Raw genomic sequence first — 17,161 nt, forward strand, 5'->3', positions numbered from 1 at the left:
AACGACACTCTTTTTTTAGCCTTCGACTTCATGTTAAACACATGTTAATTTTTGTAATTCATCAATGTATAAAGTTAGGCTCCCTGATTTAATTTAAGTTATTGTTAAATGTTATTTATGTTAGAATTAAGCCAAATGTATATCAAAAGTATCTGGTTAATTAATTGAATTTAACAGTGTTTTAAGGCACTGCGACCTGAAATTGATATTTAGTGACACCTGCTATTTGAAATTTTAGTTTATAGAGGATTTTTGAAATTAATGTCTTCGATTGTGATCCCAGAACTCAGACAATATTGCAGTGAATTTTGTGTGATAAAATAAGCGCAATTTAATATTTCCAAAGAACGCAAAGATTCCCAAAAAGTCTGTAAAGACTTCAGAAAAATGCATTAAGTCTTAAATAATTGCAATCAATTGATTTAAAAAAACATTTTACTCTTTGAAAAGCCTGAAAGTTGAACAAAATCGGCTATCGGGATCCTGTGACTTAAAACCCGTAGAATAGAGTACTTAAAGATCTTGATATTAACAGGTCCGCAGGACTGGATAGTATTCTGAAGAGATGTTTTTCAACGCTAGAATATTCACTGCGTAAGCTTTTTTTTCCGATTGTATGGAAAACTGCATTTGTCCAGCCTGTCCCTAAAAAGATAATCCTTCTCTCCATCTTACTATCGACCAATGGCACTTACCTTGTTTCCAAGGTCATACAAACGCTGATCAATTTTAAGCTCAAGAAATATCTTAAAGAACAAAAGCTTCTTAATGACCGGCAGTATGGCTTTCGTAGCAATAGGTCCACTGTTGATCTCATGGTTTATCTCACCGAAGAGTGGAACATATCTTTACATCGTTTTGGAGAAAGTAAGATTATTGAAAAAATTAGGTGGCGCAACAGTCCATTGCTATTGATGAATCTCTTCTTCATTAAGTTAGAATTAACTTTCGGCCCGTTCAATTCAAGTCATATTGGATGGGTTCAAATCTCATATCAACAAAATAAACGCTGGTGTGCCCCAGGGATCCGTTTTGTCTCCAACACTCTTTCTTATTTTAATAAACAATCTCTTGTCTGAAATTTTAACCCACGTAATTGTTTCGCTGATAAAAGTTTCCTCAGCTTTTCATATTTGTTTTTGGATTCTCATCCCTGTTCTTGACACCATTGTTCAATGGGGAATCAAAAAATGAGTAGAATTGAATGCTTTGAAAACTCAATGCTGTCTATTGTCACAAAAGCGTAATTCTCTCCCTATGCCAATTTCTATGGGTGGTACTTTCATCAAGGAGACTGAACAGCTTTCAGTTCTAGGTATGTGCATCAAAAACCAATTGTTGTGGAGTAATTACATATTTTTGGCATCACCAAAAATGCTTCTAAGCATTTAGGTTTTCTCTGACGATGCAAGAAGTTTTTTTTTAATTTGAAAATCTTTCATCTGTCAAATAAACGTTCAGCTTGCCGATCGCTTTCGCATGACCCTATCTGCGGCACTGGACACCTTACTCTACCTATCACCTCTTGATATATTTAGCAAATCAAATAGCTGCAAGATATTCTATTCGCCTCAAAGCTTCGTCGCAGTAGACGTAGAACAACATTGGCGACTCCGTAATTCTTAGGTATTTAGAATCAATTCCAAAGCACACAGAACCACACCATCCCCCAACTGCAATTCGACAGAAACTTCCAGATTTCTATACCTTCCAGATCTTTCTGGGAGGATAAGACATTCCTGGAAAACGAGTCAATTCATTTTTATACAGATGGTTCAAAAACAAAAGAAGGGGTTGGTGGATTTGTGTACTCTGAACAACTTAAATAAAGTCTCTCATTCCGCCTTCCAAATCATTGTAGCGTGTTCCAGGCGGAAATATTGGCGATAAAAGAAGTCTACTCCTAGCTTAAGGAAAACGTGATATCAACATCTGATATCCGTATTTTCTCAGATAGTCAGGCCGCTATCAAATATCTAGCCTCTGTCCCTAAAAACTCTATAATAGACCATAACAGTCGATCATCTCTAATGGAGATGGCACAACAGTTTAATATTCATCTTTGCTGGGTTCCGGGCCATAGAGACATTTCAGAAAACTGTAAGGCAAATGAACTCTCCAAAAACGGTACAGTGCAGCCCACCCTACCACGTTTGGCAATTATTGGCATACCAATCGCTCTTCGTAACTGTTGCAAGACGCTGTGCGGAGGGTAGATACCAGGTGAAACAACATCACCACGTGTCAGGTCACTCAAAACATCTGGCCAATACTTGATTTAAAACGTTCAAGGTGCTTGCTATCTCTTAGCAGATCGCATATAAGCTCAATAATAGGTGCCATAAACGGACATTGTCTAATAGGAAAGGCTAGGCGTATTCTCAATGACTTCTCCAAAAGCTGTATAGACGTGGAAGAGGAGGAAACAGTTTTTCACTTTCTCTGTACATGCCCTGCTCTAGGACAAAAACCCAAGAATTACCTAGAAAAATTGTTCCTTAAAAATCTTAGTCGTATTAGCATAATCAACCTCCCACGTTTCGTAAGGCACTCAAACTGGTTCATTGAGCTTAAAAGAAAGCCTCAAGATTCGTGTGGTATCACAATGTGCCATCATGAACAGCCACTTAACCTAACTTAAACCTAACATTCATCTGTCCTAAACTTGCGAATCATTTTCACATTTAGGCTGGTGATTCAAATAGTTACTTGAGTCTTTTGAATAGAATTGAAAAGGGAGTTGTAAAAATGATAGGAGAAGTTCTCTTATTGAGTCAATTCAAATGAACACCGCCGCAAGGCCTCATGCTTATCATTGCTTTATCGTTATATAGCCCTAAGACAATTCTACGGTAATACCCGTACTTCTAGGAATGCCCATCAGTTTACCCTTTAGGCCAATTTCGGACGAACTGTTAAGTATAGAGATTCTTTCTTTAGCTGCACTACACGAATAAGGAATGCTTTGCCAATGATTCCCACTCAGGCATTCACAACCAATGTGAGTCAGTTTCTCCTTTCCAATCCTATCTTCCTTTCTTGGAAGAACTTGCACTGTGTCTTATCCTTATAAGGGTATTCATAGCCTCTCTATTGCGGGCACAATTTAAAACAAAAAATAAAAGTTTTATCTTATGGCCACGTGAAAGATAAAACCTATGGGAATTCTACACATTCGATTTAAAAAGATTCCTGAAAGACAGAATTCATGAACTTATCGTGTGAATTACACAAAGTAAGAGTTTGAATAGAGAAGAAATAAAACTTCTGTTGCTTTAAGAACGGCTTATAAATAATAAACTATCTTCTACCGATAAAAGAATGCCTCAATAATAATGATTTCTCACAGTGAGCAAACTTTTAACAAAAAGTAGAAATCATTCATCGCAAAATTCTAATTCCAAAATCAAACCTTAACCAATGTGACTTTACTTTCTTCATAAATAAAAACCTCTGGTATAGGCAAGGTATACCAATTATGCCTAACAACTCCAGATCCATAGTCTACGAAGTTCAAATTATCATGATCACCTACATTTTTGGTCTAGGTATCTTTATAGAGGAACTGGGACCACATGCTTTCACCACACTAATGAATATGGACAATAGCAGTCATTCAATAATTCTTTAAATCACCATCACTATCCCAGAAATCACGTAAGTTATATTATGAGAACCGAACTGATAGATACAAAATTAGGTACCTAGAAAAATATAATAAAGTTTCTCCAAAGTCCAATCTTAGCTTATACTTATGAACGAAACACGACGAACGTCAAACGACGACCGCGACAACGCGACGATACGATACAAAAAAGTTATTTGCTGTGAACCACAAAAAGCCGTCATTATATTAAGTTAGGTACCAATGGACTTCAACAATAACAAAAAAAAAAAAAAATTATCTATCTATAAAAATGAGGAAAAATTATAGCAATCTATATCTATCAAACAGTGGTATTTCGCTATAAAGAAAATTAGTACGTTTTCAGCTCAATCAACTCTAATCGACAAATATAGGTATGCAAGTAAGATCGAATGACGACAGAGACAACGTCGACGAACGATCGTACGAGTGTATAGCGGCTTGGCGCTCAAATAGCCGCAAGCTTCTTACATAGATATTATTTGTATGAATTTGGCAGAAAACAGATATTCACACATAAAAGTATCTAGATACACGAAATTATGTACCCATAGCAGAAATGAACAAGTTTTTCCAGCTAAATCAACAAAGAAATCATTGTTTTCATTTTCAGTCAGATACAAAATCTATCCATAAGTCGCACACAAGAGACTCACACAGACTCGAGATAGTCTCACAAAGTTGAATGAAGACTCTAGATAAGCTAATGATTGTCATTAACATGAAGTAAAATCGGCGTGCAAATTACTTTTAATGTCGACAATCTTGTCGCTCACCCGCTTTCAGATCAGATCTGGCGGTCATATGTGAAAAGAAACAAAGATCTCAAAACCTGCGGAACTTAATTATACCGAAAAGTTGTGTTTTAAATAAGATATACATACGTAGATATTTTAGTGCCTTGTCTATATCGCTTGTAACAGGTTTCTACAATTATTATTATTCGGGTGCGGTATATCTGGAATATCTTTTTGTATATCTACATATTTACCTTACCTACTGTCCTCGTCCTCGCCCAACACAATCGGAAAAAGTAAATCATTTCTCAAGCTGGCTAAAGATAGCAGACCTGACGCAGTACCTCCTAGCTTCGTGGTTTTTTTATGAGGAAGGAATTCCACTTGTTGCCGCTTTAGTTCATTCCACTGCGGGACAACATTCCATTGATCAAGCAATTTACATGATCAATTCTCTGTTGATCAGCTACGACAACAGCGACAGACGCTGCCGCAGCATGGCACAAATCAGCTCAGTTCAACTCATATGAGCCGGTTCCCGCGCATTTGATCATCAAGAGCTCAGCACTATTTGTAGGCATGTGGTGACCATCTGTTCATGTTCATTTTGTTCTATTTAAATAATACGTATACATATTCTTACTTCGTGTTAACAAGCATCCCTGGTTTGAACATTCTTATACTTCTTTTTTCAAGACTAATTTACAGTTCGATTAAGTAAGAACGTGGGTAGGTAATCTCTGTTGAACAAAATGGTTGGCGCTTAAGATTTCTACGGAAAACTTAGGTCAGTAGGCATTAGTGAAAGGTAATTTGTTGAGGCGAGAAAAGCTTTAGCGAGCTAAAATCAGCTGGTAATTCCAACTGTCAGACTTTGACAGTTGACAGTCGCTATACTATATTTGCTTTCAAATTGAATAAATAAGTGCGTTTTTTGGTATTCCATATATAGTACAGTGAGAAATTGCCAACAAAATGATCCGCAGTAGCCAGATTTTTGTGTTTAAAAATTCTGACAGAAGATCTGTCAGAATAATAATACAAAAAAAAAACACATAAATAGTAGAAAGTTTTGTGAAAATCAAATATTAAAATTAACTTATCAAAAAAACAACTAACTAATAACATGGACAATTTTCAAGAAGAAATTGTTTAAAAAAAGGTAATTTAACAGTTGTTTCAAGGAGGGGGTTTGTTCGTAGACTACTACTTTAACATGTGGTGTTGAAGCGAGCTAGATTTGACTCGATTCCCGTCGGAGATCGGAGTCGAGTCAAAATTTGAGAAGAAAAACCTGGAAGAGAAGTTGGTTTAAGAGATAAAGCATTATGGTCTATTTATTTCCATGTTTGTATACTAAAAATATAGTTTTGTTTTAATCAAATTAAAGGGTGTCCCAAAATTAACGTAAGATTTGAATTTGCCGCCATTTGTGCAGTGAAGTGTTGGCAACCCTGAAAAAAAACAATTTGACAGCTAACAGTATAGGGTTATTAAAAATGGAGCGTTACACGATAGAACAACGTGTCTTTATTATTAAAGAATATTTCAAAAATAGTGAAAGCTTGGCGGCTGCAGTTCCAAAATTTCATACAAAATATGGTCGGAATAGTGTTTTAACTTCGTCAACTGTGAAGAGATTAATTGAAAAATTCAGGGAGACTGGATCGGTTGGAGATGCCAAACACACTGGTCGTTCAAAAACAAGCCGTTCAAATGTGAATGTCAAAGCAGTGCGTGAGAGTGTTGCTGACAATCCAGGAACCTCAATTCGACGTCGTGCAAATTTGTGCAATTGCAAAATTTCAAGAACCTCTTTACAGCGTATACTCACCAAAGATCTGTGACTTCATGCTTACAAAATTCAATTAACACAACAATTAAAGCCTAATGACCATGGACAGAGAAAAGAGTTCGTTGAATGGATTATTGAACATCAACAAATGGACCCTGATTTTTCGAGCAAGATCATCCTAAGCGATGAAGCACATTTTCATCTTTATGGCTTTGTCAATCGCCAAAATTGCCGCATTTGGGGTTCGGAGAACCCACATGTGATTGTCGAAAAACAAATGCATCCACAACGCGTGACTTTATGGTGTGGATTTTGGGCTGGAGGCATAATTGGGCCATATTTTTTTGAAAATGATGCTGGTCAAGCAGTGACTGTTACTGGTGCTCGATATCGCGACATGATTACAGTTCTTTCTGCCAAAATTGGATGATATTGATGTGTCCAATATGTGGTTTCAACAAGACGGTGCTACATGTCATACAGCCCGTGAAACAATTCAATTACTGTATGAGACATTTCCAGGTCGTGTACTCTCTCGTTTCGGTGATCAAAATTGCCCTCCTAGATCGTGTGATTTATCACCATTAGACTTCTTTTTATGGGGTTATTTGAAATCACAAGTCTATGTCAACAAGCCCACAACCACCCGTGCATTAAAGGAGGAGATTTAACGCTGCATCAACGAAATTCATCCACATTTATGCAGAATGGTCATGGAAAATTTCAACAAAAGAGTGCGCATGTGCATGCAAAGCCGTGGAGGTCATTTTTCCGATGTGTTATTCCATAAATATCCCTATCCTATGTACTTTACGAGTCAGTTAAAATATAACTATCAAAAGTCTAAAAACGGCGTTTTCTATTTAATTCAAATCTTGCGTTAATTTTGGGACACCCTTCACAAACCAAAATGGACATAGAGTAGGCATATGGTGCTGAACTATTCAGTTCTTTATCTATCTCACTTGAAGTCATAAGAAACATCGAAACACCATTTGTATTTTAGAAAGTGCTGTTATACTTAATCATTTTTAAATCTTCTTGTGCGGTGGAAACACCAAAAAGATTTATTTAATCTAAACTGAGATAAACCTTTGGTGGAAACATAGCACAACTTAATTATGTTTTCTATTGTTTTATCTTGTAAAATAAACCCTGTTAGTGCATTTTCATTAACAAAACTAAATAATATCAGCAGTAACAGATTGATTTTTTTTCCCCAATGAAAAACACATGATTCCAACTGCACAACTACTCAACGAACACAGCCATCGAGATACAAATGCAATATCAATCGTACCAACATTTGAGAATGAACTCATTTAAGATCCATTCGAGACTCGTATAAATGTCAAAAACCCATCCATACTCTAACTTTTATCGGTGTTATTTATACTATGGATATAGTTTTTGTTATTCGTGTAAAATCCTACTGTACTTTACATAGATTTTCCAACAAAACACGGGTAGTGATTAAAATAGAGTTTAAAAAAATTTGCTAATAATGAAAGTTTTTGTATAAAGATGGGTGTTTAGATCGAGAAGGCTTTCAACATTTTACAATCGGAATAATAGTCCTTTACTGAATTGACTACGGCAGCATCATGTGCTGTTCTTGGACGCAATTAAAGACAACTCCTCTTGGTATTCAAATTTGGGTGTCGCTTATAAAGGCTGGGCTATTTTTGAGTCGTAACTTGGGCTTGCACACGTACAAAATTCATATGATAAAAATTAGATTGCGCAACAGTCCGTAGAAAACCAGAGCCTTATAACTTACAACTCTCAGCCATTGATGTTTGCAATTAGTTTCAGTCTTGTCGAATCCAAACGGCTAATTTACGACTTGTCAAAATGTTTTCAATGATGAAACCCAATGATAACTATAACTGGCGCCTTCTATCTGTGATTTATGAGCATCTAATGCATCACGAAGAAAGTTACTGTTTCATGTAGATTTCACGCTGAAAACGTCATTGATCCATTTTTTTAAGAAAGACCTTGCTAAAAACCATCACTTTTAACAGCAAGTCCTATAAGTCGATGATTTAAAAATGCCTTGGACCAGAATAGATGATAATGGACAGTACAACAAAAACATGTGATTTAAAGAAGATGCTGGCCTAACGTTCTTTCTTCGCAAGAGGCACTACCCGCGTCGCAGGAAGATAACCCAAGACCTCTCGCATAACGCACTTATCATCACTGACCAAGCTACGATTGATATGAGCATCTAATGAATCACGAAGAAAGTTACTGTTTCATGTGGATTTCACGCTGGAAACGTCATTGATCCATTTTTCTTTGAAAAAGACCTTGCGCAAAGCCATCATTTCTAACGGCAAGTCCTATCTATAAGTCGATGATTCATCTACCAGAGTAGATGATAATGGACAGGACAACAAAATCATGTGGTTTTAACAAGATACCGGCTCTACGTTCTACTCAATAAAGGACGCATTCGAAATTATATAAGAGGTTTTTTAATTCGCAAGAAAGAATTGAGAATAGGTCACCGAGCCTAAATTCAAGGTTAAACTAAATTCTGATTGTCTGTTTCATGAAGTCGCACATAACCGATAAACAATTCACACACCCAAACAATGCATTTTCCGACAAGCCTCCCAAAATGATATCGATGATATCTGAAAGACTGAAACTGACAGTATATTAATTCATGCAGAGAGGGATTGGAAGTATGTACAAAGTGATTATTCCGGTTACGAAGAAAAATGAGTCCGGGTTGAGGGACCAATTTTCTAAGAGAGAAACAAAAATAGTTAATACAATCTTTAAGATTTAAAAATTGAAGGTGCTATAAGACTTTCAGAGGCTTAGGCTATTTCCGAGCTTAATTTGAATTGTTTAAACAACTTTACTAGAAATTTCACCGCCAAGAATGTAACAAATCATCAATTTCAAGATGATTCTAAATTCTTTGTTCTCCATAAAATTGTATATGGTCACCACATAGCTACAAGAGCCCCATATGAACAACGTGTCACGCGGGTTGTTCTCGTGTAACGTGTGCGCTGCCAACTTTCGATTAAACAAATATTTATTATTATATAAGTTTGCTACTATACTTGTACTCGTACTCGTACTCGTACTAACAACTGCCAGTTAATCTCCGACATGACTTACATATCCATATATCTGCATTTATGTGCATTAAGAGCACCTGTGCAGAGTGCAGAGTACAGTGTACAAATGCGTGATATAGCTAATGAATTTTATAGAAAGATACTTAAAGCAATTCATGAGATACTTATTCTGAGATTTTTCTTTTATATTCTACCTCTAACTACCCTACCTCTATTTACTATACTACCTATTCAAAAAGGCTAATTAATGGCAAATTGATATAGGACGGATTCTTAAGTTAAAATATACACAGTGTAGGACTGCAAGAAGTCATAGGAAATATATTATGCACGTTACCTGTGTGATGGTTGGTAATAAATCCACTTAGAGAATGAAGCCGATGTTATCCACTCTATGACGTATCTGAAAAGATAGAAAAAGAAATAAATTAGCATCTAGCATAAAGCGCGTGTATAAAGTAGCTGTCAGTTTGTATACTTTGAAGGTATGTTTAAAGTAGTTATATTCATATTTGCGTGGCCTTGTCCTGCATAATTTATGATGCGTTTTACATTCTATTCTCCTGGTGTTTCTCTTTTATTAGCCGGTCTTTATCTCTCTCTCTCTCTCTCTCTCTATAAGTTAGCCAAGCCGATTGATCTGAGCTGAACTAAACCGGGCTTTGAATGTAAGTAACAACTTTTTTTTCTTTTTGCTTTACCAATTAGCATTCGTATACGTAAAGAAAAGTCAGTTTGAATATACGTAACGTAATTCTGAGAAAAATACTAAGAATTTTATTGCGCTGAATGTGATACGTCTGCGTGTGTCCGTCGTCGTCGTGTCCGTTTGCGTTCTTTTCTTTAGTTGTCGTCGTCGGAGCATTGCAAAGTTTGTTTTACCTCATCTTATTTTACTTTTGTTGAATGTAACTTAAGTTAAGTATATCTTTTCATGTAGAGTAGATAAGATAGAGCAAAAAAAACTAAATAAGAACAACGTCAAAAAAAAACACGCGATGAATGACGTCAGTTCATGTACTATAGATTTTTATTTCTCAAGTCGGTTAATGGTCTAACCTTGAAGTGTAAACAGAGATATACCTACAAAGATACCGGTAAGTATTCTTTTTGATACTACGCTTATACTCTTGTTCTTAAGGGCAACGTTAGAGTTTTCAAAGAAAAATTATTTCTCGTTTTTTTTAATTTTGGGCAAAGTTGCTTTGATCACGTCAAATAAAATAACACTCAAGTTAACTATAAAAACAATCTAAAAACAACCAGTTTTTCTGAAAACCTAAGGGTCTGTTTGGACAATCATTGTTCAATATTTCAACCGTGGTTCAGAAATTTTATTATTCAACGATTTTATTCCATTATGTAAGTAACGTAACGTTGAATTATGAATTAACAGTATAAAATTACTCTGGACCTATATTTACATTCACCGTTAAGTGACTTCTGACATTTCAGTATTTCATTTCGCTTCATCTTGATTTCTTTTTTAAACAAGATTGTCAAGAAATATGTCCAACATTAAAGCATTATTCACATGAGAACGACCAACGACCAACGAATAAACGAATATTCGTCGATTTTGACATTTCTTTCACATGAGAGTTTTTAATTCGTCGAGAATGAATGAACAACAATGATTATTTTAGGTTAAGTACGCGCGATTATTTTATTCGCTGTGAGTGTGGATAATGTGGAACGCGAATAAGGTTTGACAGTTCGTATAAACTTGAATTTTGTTCGCAACGAATAAATTTGTTTTCTTAAATTTATTAATATATGACATTGAAAAGTAAAAGTACGTTTCATAAATCAAATAGAAACTATATTGCTATCGTTTCGTTAAAAAATTGTGTGGAAATAATGTCTTCAAACTTATAAAAATTCACATTTTGTAATCTATTCATCGTTCGTTGGTCGCGCTCATGTGAATACTACTTAAATCCGTCACTTAGTCCGGCCTAAAACCTAAGCGGAGGCCTGTTCACTCGTTGTACAATCAGTATTGAATATCTTAAACTGGGTTCAGCAATTTTAGCAAATACGGATTTTTTTCAGTTAAGTGAGGTTCAATTCAGTTCAATTTATGTGTACTTGAACTTCTGTTGAACCTCTGTTCAAGTGGAAGAGCAAGTTGTTCAAAAATTGTATTTCTGTTCTCACTACAGGTGGAATTATTGTAGATTTTAGATATTTTTGACAGATATTAATTTGTGTTGAAAGAAAGATTCAATTCAACCAACCCATTCGATGACTTTAGTTTGGTCTTGTTTGGGCAATCCCGTGAATTACTTGAGTAAATATAAATTTTTCGTAATTTGTAATTGTGTCGAGGAAGTTGAATCATATTTCGTTTAAGATTTTTTTCTTTTTTCTGCTCACAAACAAAAAAAAAAGATAGGTTATGAAGCGGTCACTAAGCAAACGGGAAGATTACTTTTATAATTAGTACCTTCCCTACTTACCTACCGCCTGATAACCTTGTTAAGTATTTGCAAAAATAAATTGAGGTTATTTGTAAAGATTTGAGAATCTTATTGGTTCAGATAAAAAAGGTGTGACAAAAGAGAACAACAATTTTGTAACAACGGAACACGTGGTTAAAAGATCATATGAATTTTCACACCAAACTACAGCTGAATTTTTTCTGTTTTTCAATTAAATGTTTTAAAACAGAAATAAACAATCATTAAAGAAAAGTTTAATTTTTTCGATTGAAACAGTTGAAAAGTTGTGGCTTGTCAAAAGTTGATTGAATACCATTGAAGAAGATTGAAAACGAATTTTCGATACTGTCATCTTTGACAGCGATGTTGTTTTCAAGGCATCTGTCAAATTTGTGGTTTATATTTGTGACAAATTAATGGTTACATGTAAAGCTCAGCAAATGAGAAGTTGATTACTAGAAAAAGCAATATCATTTACCTCAAAAACTTTGGCTAAGTTTTCAGGAAACCAGTCATTAGGTACTGTCTCAAAATGTATACATTCTTTTTATTTACTGTGGTCTTCTTTTACTTTTCGTGTAATTAAGTAGTTTCGATAATGTTTTTAACCTCGCCATACAATAAAACTAAGACTTTTGACAGAGTTTAAAGATGTAGCTTTAGTAACTTGGATATTTGTTCGAAAAAAAAACGATAGATAAGTCATCACAGTCAAGGGAAGATGTTATTTTTATGAAAAATTCTTTGAAAACATCGACCTCACCTCTATTTGTATATAATTTACTTTAATACTCGTTAAGCTGACTTAAATCGCCGCTAAATCGAAAAAAATATTAAATTAGTGCCCTTTCAAGAGTCATATTTTAACTTTTAGATGTCAAATAAATTGAGCGGCCATTTTTACTTTCAAAAACTTTTCACAACCAATTAAACGACATTTACTATTTTGTCTAACCTACCCAGTGAGAAATAGATAAAATGACGAGACATTAATGGCTGAATCACAAACACGCTTCAGCTTCGTCTGCGTTACGGTGGCCATGCTTCGAGGTTGCTTTGAATGACATTTATATTATTTCATCCCTCCAAAGAGCAAATATTTTGTTTGTAAATATTTGTGCACAGCTGTTGAGCTGTCAGACAAAGCAAATGTTCAGACTAGAGCTTCCGTTTGGAGTCACATTACGTTACATTACGTTCTTTTCCTTACGATTGTCAAACGGAACATGAGATCGAAGCTCCATTGTAATAGCATGCATTGAATTCCTTTGGCTGGACTCGTAAACGTCAGGCGAAGCCAAAGCTGAAGCGTGTTTGTGTTTCAGCCATTAAATGAGTCATCCCAACACAGTCGTTCTACTAACAAATCAAATCGAGTACAGATGACAGTTCATAAAGTAAATAATTAATTTGTTCATTTATCGGATTATTATTATGAGTTGTGAAATTGTGTAAATTTCCGTCACAAATAGATTATATTATTACGGGTAAAGAACTCTGATTTCTGGATTCTCAAATAAAAGTTATAACAATTAATTTTATTTTTATTTCATTACAAAACAAGAAGCGCCATTTTGGCAGCAATATCGAATAAGTTATTATTAATGTTTTCCATTATTTTTTACGGTTTTCTTAGAAAAATGTATGTACAGCAATAAGTCACTTACTAAAATGGGACATTACTCATGAAATCCGTAAGACAACTTTCAACTTGTTAAAATATAAAACAGAATAAACTAAACTAACATTGACAAGTCGAATTTCATTGGTGCGCGTTAGGGATAAATTTAGTTTTGTTAAGTAAATTCTGTCAAATTATTAACGGACAGAAATAAAACAAACATAACCACAATTTTCTCTTAAAAACCAAAAATACAAAACAAATACGATATTTGCCAAATGTTGTTCTTTTTGTCTTGAGAAAATAACTTAATTTTTGAGACTGCGCAGTATTAAAGTCTGCTGTCTAGAGCTCTTTAATCACTTGAAATTGATCGTTCCATAAAATTGAACAAAATTACAAAAGAAAAACAAAATATTTCCACTTAAGAGCATCAAAAAAATTGTTTTTTTTTTTGTTTCATTTAAAACCACTTCAAAACCACTCGAATATTAATTTAGGAGTTCTTTACAATCAAATCCTTTTCTTATGAAACAAAAATAAAATAAATTTGTTGTTTTTTGTATTTTATGTCTGCTTTTAGAAGAGTGATTTGTCATTCTGTCTCACACACAGAAATACCAACATTTCTCTCTGTTTACCTGTCCGCAACCACCTACTTTCAGAATCAATTTCAATTCTAATATTAATGGCGTCATACAGAACCAAAACTAAAACCAAAACGAAAATGAACATCCCACTCGCATTTAGACGACAACCTAAAGTCGTCGGTCGCTCGTGACAACCTGTATGTGAGTCAGTTCAATTTGGCAGATATTCAATTCAAAATAAATTGCAGCACAAAACAAAATGTTCTTATTCGTATCATTAAAAAAAATAAACACGGATTTCCGTAAAAATGAAATCATCGTTGATTTATCACTTCTTAGAATTTGCTAATTTTTGACATTTTCTAACTAATTTCCATTATATTCCCAATTGACACTACCTTAAGTCAAGTGACAGTTGACTGATGATGATGACAGTTTTTGTTTATGAGTGAAAGCATTCAGCAATCAGCATTCAGCACGTTCGTAGCCAAGACTTGAATACGAATACCTAAAGGAATATAGAGCCACGGGCGGCACATGGCACTTTAATCATCATAACTTGTCGATTAAAAGTAATAGTCTGGAACGGCATCAGACAGGTGGGCGTGTTTGATGTCTAACTCATTCATGTGTGACCTACACTTTTGGGTAATTACCATTGTCAAACTGCATACTAATCAGCATCTGTTTCCAACAGAATTCCAATCTCTTAAAAATATTCCAGGTAGTAAAGTAAGACTATTTTTATGCTAATCAGGGCCTATAAAACATCAGACATTTATGGGAAGAGTTTAGAGTTTGGTAAAATCAAAGTGATTTAAAAATATTTATTCGCATATGTTTTGTTGATTCCAATGAGCATCGATCAAATTAGCAGTCCATTAGAAATTTCTACATAATTTGATTGTGACACAGAAATAAATACTACTTATTAAAAATGTTTAGGTATATGAGGTATGATAAATGTGTTCAGAAAACAATACCATACTCCCGTCCCGACTTTATATGGGGACATCAATCAAGTTCCATTTGGCTAAGATAGGTATTTAGACAGACACAATTTGACTTTACCTCGCCTGGCATTAGACCACACCTTGACAGTGAACAAAAAGAGAAAGAGAGAGATCATATTGAGGACATATATTTTTTGAAAAGCTCACACAAAAATAAAACAAACGCAATATCCGTATCACCATGATTGATGGAATACCAACGAAAACGTTTTACGAATTTGCATTTTATGCAACCAAAACTAAAAAATCTGACAGCTGCTGTACACGTTTGTTTTATTATTACGACAATGATTGTCAATTTGGTTAACGCACCAAGTTATAGAGTGGTTAACTGATAACGCATAACGTATCCATTTAACGCTTATACGTACTTTTTTTTGTTGTTATGTATGCCCACGGGAATTATTGTGTATACGCCTTAATGCTTTGGTGCAATGTGTGTGCTAAATTCATTGTAAGCCAAGTGAAATGTCAAAGTCAGATATAGGCACTTGACAGACGAAAGCGAAATGAGGGATGGTGGGTTTCTATCTATTTCTTTACAACACACACTTTTAAACAGGGTGGGTCAAAAGTTCCATCCTAACTTGAAAAAATCAGAACTCTCCTGTTCGTATTTTTGTTTATTATCATTTAAAAGAATGACATTTATTATAGGGTTCAATTAATTGACTTAAGGGGCTATGTAAACCATAGTTTAATCTACTAAAATTAGTATTCAATGGTTTTTGGAGGGACGACTTAAACCAAAGTTTGAACTACCAAGAACTGATGATGGTGATGAAATTTGTCCATTTATTATTCCAACAATAAAACAAAATTGCAAGTGCATCCTATGATATGTCAAAAAAGGAAAGTTTATGAGCGAAAGTCTTTGTGAGTAAGGTGGTAATATATGAATATCATTTTTTCTGAATGGCTTCGAGTCTTGTGACGTGTGCCCATACTGCACAGGCATATTCCAGGACTAGTCTCACATATGAATCAAGGAAATCACGACCAAATCTCTTAATGAAACCTAGAATTCTATTTACTATGAAGTTAATATGTTCATTGAATGTTAGTTTAGAATCTAAGACAAAACTTAAGTCAGAAAATACCTATACTCTACTTAAAGGGCAAGAATCCATCATGTAACGACGATTGAAACTTTTTGTGTGTAAAACTCATGGTTTTACATTTGTCAACATTTAAAACAAACGATTATTATTGCACCATTCCCTTAGTATTTTTGAAAATTTAAATGTATCAGCATGTATGATCGAAACCAAATCAATTATAAATAAAACAAATAGAATAGGACCAAGATGGCTACCCTGAGGGACACCAGAATTCACAAGAAATGAACTTTAACACTCATTACGAAATTTAACATTATAACGTCTTTCTTTCAAACATGAGGAGATCCAGTTTATGATTTAGTTGTTAAAACCTTGCTGTGCTGGTGTTAAAAGTATTGTTTTATGATACAATTTGTCAAAGGCATTGCTGATGCTGAAATCAGTCAAAAACATCAAAGACATCTAAAGTCATGTTTAAATTAAGTGCTATGTCCAAAGCAGGATGATGACAATTTGACAGCAAAAGAAATCCCAGCTGTTTCACAGCATATGGTTTCGGAGAAAAATATCAGATCGAGTGTTTTTTAAAAATGGTTCTTTACACAGTGGAGTTGACTAAAGCCACATGAAGACATACCATCAGGTAATAAACGGTCATTTAAAGTTGTCGCAGTTATTGGAACGTATAGAAGTTATCGTCGTCAATTTGAATCCGATTAAGGTTGGGTAAATTAAAAACAATAGCAACCAGTATATCGTCTTCAGGTTCCAAAACTTGTAAGATTTACTTAAAATGAGCTTTTAAAAGGATCAAATTGAATTTGAATCTATAAAAGCTATAATCACTTTGAATTAGGAAGTCACTTTTGACCCACCCTGTACTAAATAATAATTTGCAATATACTTTGTCTGTTTGATTTGGTTTTGAATTGTGTTGTACAGTGGGTCTGGGATTATCGTGCTTATCAATGATTGATAGGCAGCATGACTTCATCCAATTCGTCGAGCAATAAAACGCATTCCATTATTTTTTTTATCGATACGAAGCTAAATAAAATTAAATATATAAATAAAAATGTGTAGTGCTATAGACCGATATGAGTACTGCAAAAAAACTTAATTTTTTTTTAATTTGTTATAAACTTTTTTG

General features: G+C 34.4%; 1 protein-coding gene across 1 annotated transcript in view; it reads right to left on the reverse strand.

Annotated features, from left to right (window-relative positions):
- The window catches only part of LOC129941702 (serine-rich adhesin for platelets), a 426,963-nt gene that overhangs the window by 352,883 nt on the left and 56,919 nt on the right, over positions 1–17,161 (reverse strand). The window contains exon 2 of the mRNA XM_056050403.1: positions 9,620–9,685. The gene's annotated coding sequence lies outside the window, so the exon portion shown is untranslated. The remainder of the gene's footprint in view (positions 1–9,619; positions 9,686–17,161) is intronic.

The sequence above is a fragment of the Eupeodes corollae genome, chromosome 1, assembly GCF_945859685.1.
Source record: "Eupeodes corollae chromosome 1, idEupCoro1.1, whole genome shotgun sequence".
Lineage (NCBI taxonomy): Eukaryota > Metazoa > Arthropoda > Insecta > Diptera > Syrphidae > Eupeodes > Eupeodes corollae.